Consider the following 6,000-nt stretch of genomic DNA (forward strand, 5'->3'; position numbering starts at 1 on the left):
TCAGAAAAATTGGGATTTTCAAGTTCGTATCGATACCAATTTAGGGGGGTGGGTCCCCCCTTTTTCAGAAAACAAAGATTTTCATGTTGGAATCGATACCAATTTAGGGGGGGTCCCCCCTTTTTTAGAAAATTGGGGTTTTCAAAGTTGGTATTGATACCAATTTAAGGGGTGGTGGTGTCTACTACTTTCAAATCTTGAAAAGTCAGGTTTTTGGGCCCTGGGTTGGTATCCTGCACCCTGACCCCCCCTGAAATTATTCCAGATTCTGTAACAGGTACCGTAAGTTGGTCTAATATCAACATCTTCTAATTTCGACACCCTTTTTAAAGATATGAATAGTAGGAAGGTTGGGATCCCTGATCGCTAAGCAAAAAAGATAGTTTCCATCAGCCATTCAGACCTTCATATTATTCCTATCTCTAAAAAGGGTGTCGAAATTAGAAGAGGGATGTCGATACTAGACCAACTTACGGTAAGTGTGGAAATGATGCAAAGACCACGCTGAATGTTGTTTGTTAAAACTGAGGTCTACACCAAAAAAAGTTCCTTGGGAGCGTTGTAAGCTTGGGGGCGTTGTAAGCCAGTGCCCCAATTGTGTTCGTGTTTAGGGGGCGAAGCCTCCGAAAGCCCTGGGATATTTGATTTTCTCACCCCTAAAAGTTGCTCATAAGCTTTATATTCTATTTATACTCTACGTCGTTATATGATGGTCGAGGGAGTGGCGACAAGCGAGGTGGATGCGCCCTACCATCATGAAATAGAGCGTTAGAATGTGCTTCTATTCTCTCTTGTCTTGAAAAGCTTTGACTTACAGCAGCCCCAATATCTTAATTTGTATTGGCTCCTTTTACGCCAATACGCCAAAAGCAATTACTGCCTCACTCCAGAATATATTCGCTGTACTGTGCACCATTTCCAGCCTGAGTACCAGTAACATGGCGGGACGACACCACAGGATTTCCGAGGCGCGAGGGGGGCGAGGTGAGGGCAATTAATTAAGTTTTCACCAAAATTTAAAATTTCCAAGAGTGGAATATCTGACACATTTTGCAAAAGTGCAAGGATTTTCATCAGAAATTCTGACCACCACTGGAGAAAAAAATTTGCTAGCTAAGCTTCTAGCTTTTTAGTTTTAGTAGACCTATGGCTAAAGCCTGAGAAAAGGAGCCTGGGCAATGAATGACACATCATAGTGTCCTCCTGGGTTGGTTCCCCCCACTAAAAATCAAAATTTTTCTCCATTCCCCCCTCTTTTATTTCCCCCACCATATTTCAAAATTTTTCGGTTCCCCCCTCTTTTTGGATTCCCCCAGCTATTTGAAGATTTTGCGGTTCCCCCATTATGGTTAACATAAAAATGCCTTAAATCAAGTTTGAAATTTTGGAAAGCTTGAAAAAATAGCCTTGAAAGTGCTGGAAAAATGAAATTGTATTGAAAAGTTGGTTTATCCCAAAAGATTTGCTGATTATATTGCTTAAACAGGTTTTGCAACAAGATCACCTTGAGATCAGTGAAGTTCCCCCAGTCAAAATCTCCTAAGTTTATGGTTTTCCCCCCTCTTTATTTTCCCCCAGCAAATTTCAAATTTTTCATTTTCCCCCATACTTTAAAAAAAGGGCCAAAATCAGAATCCCCCCCTTTATAAAGGGGGGGAGGACACTATGCACATCAATGTATACCTGATTTTTCCAAAGTGACCTCCCAGGCAGAAGTGAGGACAGATACAACTGCTTCTATTCCTAAGCGGTACAGTTGAAATCAACCCAGGACCGACTTCAAAATTAAAATATCCTTGTGGCCAATGTTTAAAAGCTGTAAAGAATTCTCAGAAAGCAATTGCATGTGATATTTGTAATCAATGGTACCACTGTGAATGTGTATCAATGGGGGACCAGGTTTTTGACTGCTATGTTGACGATGAAACCCTTGAATGGACATGCTCTCTATGTGTACTTAAAGACGTTACACCCAGTGTTTTTGACACCTCGATATCTACAATATCATCAGACGAAACATTCAACTCGGAAAACAATCGTTCATTTGATGTACCTCCGAAAAAATCCAAATCAAAAAGACTCTGCATTTGCATTTGTAACTTTCAAAGCATCTATAATAAAGGTAAACTTTTGCAGAATACTTTATTGGAAAATGACATTGATATCATGCTAGGATCCGAATCGCACTTATCATGTAACATCTTCAATTCAGAATTTCTACCAGAGCACTACACAGCCTCAAGGCAAGATAGAGCAGACGGAAAAGGAGGTGTTATTATTATCTACAAAGTCAGCTTGTTGGTTGAAGAAATTAAACAAAAATCAGGTGAAATCATTTCCATCAAAGTAAAAACATTTGAAAAGCCGATATTACTGACAGCATGTTATAAGGCGTGGTTACAGATGCTAATCAAAAATAGTGTGACATTGGAAAAAATGGCCAAAAACAACTTTTTGAAATAACTCCCCAGGTATTTTGAATCTAGCCTTCAAATCTCAGAGGCTTATAGAACTCAAGACGAGGATATGATTGAAAAAAAAAATTTTGTTAATTGAGCCAAAATTGTGGCTGCAAATCAAAAAATGTCGATTTTTTTAGAATGTAAGCCACATCAAAACTAGAGATGATACAAAAAAGAAACCTTCAACTCTTGACGGTAGAAAGATTGAATTTTACGAAAAGCATTAAATGTACATGATATTCCACTGTTAAACGTTCTATTTTGTGGCTTACATTAAATGGATATTTTTGTCAGAAATTAAGCGTTTAACCTGCTCCATACGCTTCTAAAACATTTGTAGCTACTCAAAATGATCTAAAATCCAATTTAAAATCACCAGAATACTTTCAAAATGTTGTGAAGTCGTAATTTGAGCACAAAATGTGGCTTACTTGGAGGTAAATGCAAGATAATACCGTTAACATGACAATACAGATAATTGATCCATTAAGAATGCAGGGTTGGTATTTTATATCAAATTTGAAAGGAAACCATCAATAGTAGTCTTTTCATGATTAGATGAGCAATTTTTGTGGCTGATAGACAAAATTAAGTTACACTAGGTACTGTTCTAGCTTCATAAACCACCACTGAAATCGATTTGAATCACATTGTTTGATAGATGCTTTACAGTCATGTTTTTTGATCTGTAAGCCACAATAATGTGCATTTATAATTACAAAATATAAGGCTATTCTCTTTATATTTGATAAATAATCAAAGAAATAGTTTAAGGCTTGATAGTCAATGGACTTCCAGCCTGTATAATTTCTGATTATCTCCCCCGCTGTAAGCCACATTTTTTACTCACAGAAGGGCAGTAAGCCACGATTTAATACAAAAAGTAATAAATAAATAAACATTCGGCTATCCATTACTTGGATAATCTTAATAAAATCTTTGTCAAAGATCTATAATGTATTTATATCCATTTTAATAGAGCTTCTTATCGAGTCCGTAAGCCACCAAAATGTACTTTATTTTACTTTTTTCCTTGATATTCAGCCATAAATTGATGGTTTTCCTAATCAAAGTGAAAGAAAATATTGAAACAAAAAAATCACAGCACTTTTATGATGTAAGCCACATTTTCTCTCAATTAACAATATGTAAGCCACATTTTTGGATTGAATATGAGAAATCCAAACCTTTTCTGAGAACTTGCAGAAGGAACTAATGTCATATCTAATTCCATTGCTGAGAAATAGCTTCTCAAAGATTGCAGGTAGGGTAAGCCACTCGGCATGTCAGCCACAGAATTTACTCACACTTTAGACAGCTATAGATCAATTTTGAGTCAGCCACAAAATTTCATTCTTTTTGCAACGGAAAGCTGAACTATTCAGCTTAACAACAGATGCATTTACAAATGTAAGCCACAAAATGGTTTCACTCTATGAGCAAAGTTGTGGCTGACTGTAAAAATGTCACAAAACAGGGGTTAATTTTTGATTAGCATCTACATTACATTAATTTATTTCAAAATTTCTGAAATTTTTTAATCAAGTCTTTATGATTAAAAAATTTACAAGTGTAACAGTCCTCTTTTAAAGAATATAAAGACCTATAAATTCTTGAAAAAGAAATCATTTCTTGCGATTCTTTACCATTTTTTTGGTAAAGAGTTTAAAGTTTTTTTCTTCACTTCTCTCGAGATCAAAGGCACCGACATGATAGTTCTGTACATTTTTTTGATGAATGGATTTTCTAGCGTTTGGAATTTTCAAACCGTAGTAATAGTATGGCTAAATATGAGATAGGGGTGAAAGATAGGATAAGAGAAAGATTTTGCATGATGGATGGATATCAGCCACGAGTTTCTGTGTTCATCCTGAGATATAAAATTCTTCTTTTCTTCTTGGTCACGTAGACGAAGAAGTTCAGCAAATATGTTGTTGTAGGCACTTTTTTCGTTCCTCAACTTTAACCACTTGCGTACCCAGCAAGACCTTTTAAGCTCGACATTTTCGAATATTTCCTCTCAAATTTCCGTTACAAAAGAATTAGCACAATACGTGCTGCAGCCTTCCTCCTTTAACTCATGTCGTTTGTTGAGTGAGAAAATGAGTTGAGAAAAACGATTGAAGATTTGATACAACATACAAAAATATCGAAAAGACTTTAAAGAAAATAGTTAATTTCTTTAATGTATTTTTGATTAAAAAATTTCAAAAATTTTAAAGATATTAATGTAGTGTAACCACGGCTATAGATCAACGCAAAGCACAAAAGAACAAGATCAACTACTTATAAACAGTTTGGAGCAAATAATCTCTAAACACAAAAACATACCAGTATGGATTGGTGGAGACTTTAATTTGCCAGATATCAACTGGGATTCAAAAGAAATCGGTACAAATCACTACTCAAAAGAGACAAATGAAATTTTTTAAATCTCTTTGATACCTTACCCAACACGTAAACTTTACCACACGTAAAAAATCAGTACTTGATCTCTTCCTAACCAACCGTCCAGGTTTGATCGAACGTTGTGAACCGCTACCCGGCTTTGGAGATCACGATACAGCAGTTATATCAGATATTTTATGTCACCCTACCAAAATTAAACCTATTCAACGCAAAATATATATTTGGAAGAGGGCAAACTTAACAGCTTTAAAAGACCAAGTACAGAATAAGATAAACAGACTTATTAAAATTGAATCAACCGCAACATCAATAAACACTTTATGGTTTCAATTCAAAGACATTCTTCAGACAGCTCAAGATGCACATGTTCCAACAAAAATGTCATCTTCAAGATACACCCAACCTTGGTTCAATAGAGATTGTAAACGTGCTACCCGAAAGAAAAAAAGACGTTACCGAGTATACAAACGTACAAAACTTGATAAGGACTATGATAAATACATTCTTGCAGAAAAGGAAGCTAGAAAGACATGCGACAACGCCTACAACAATTACATCCGAGACAAAGTACTCAGTGATAAAAAGAACATTAAAAGATTCTTCTCCTTTATAAAAGCAAAAAAGACAAACATTGTTGGAGTCAGTCCGCTGTTAGACAATAACGGGCAAAGTCAAACAGAAGATCTTAGCATTGCAGAGACACTGGATAAACAGTTTTCTAGTGTTTTCTCTGCCGATGATGGAATATCACCCGAAATTAACGACCCACAAGGCCCCCCAATTGGAAAAATTACCTTTACCAAAAACGGCATCACCAAACTCTTAAAAGACCTTGATCCAAATAAAGCGAGCGGACCAGATGGAATATCAACAAGGATCTTAAAAGAATGTGCTGACGAGATTTCAGACTTTCTCGTCTTATTCTCTGTTTATGTTGGGTATAGATTTGTTACTTTTAGCCTTTGTATATATATTATGATTTAATGTTATTTATGTAATATGAAGATGTTATATGTACATAATATGCTTGTTACATGTATTATATATTTTATATTATGGTATTATGTTACCCTCTACAATGGAGATCTCATGTTTGCATGTTGAAGAGTCTTGATCTCCATTGTCCCCA

The sequence above is a fragment of the Clytia hemisphaerica genome, unplaced genomic scaffold (assembly GCF_902728285.1).
Source record: "Clytia hemisphaerica strain Z4C2 unplaced genomic scaffold, Clytia hemisphaerica genome assembly, whole genome shotgun sequence".
Lineage (NCBI taxonomy): Eukaryota > Metazoa > Cnidaria > Hydrozoa > Leptothecata > Clytiidae > Clytia > Clytia hemisphaerica.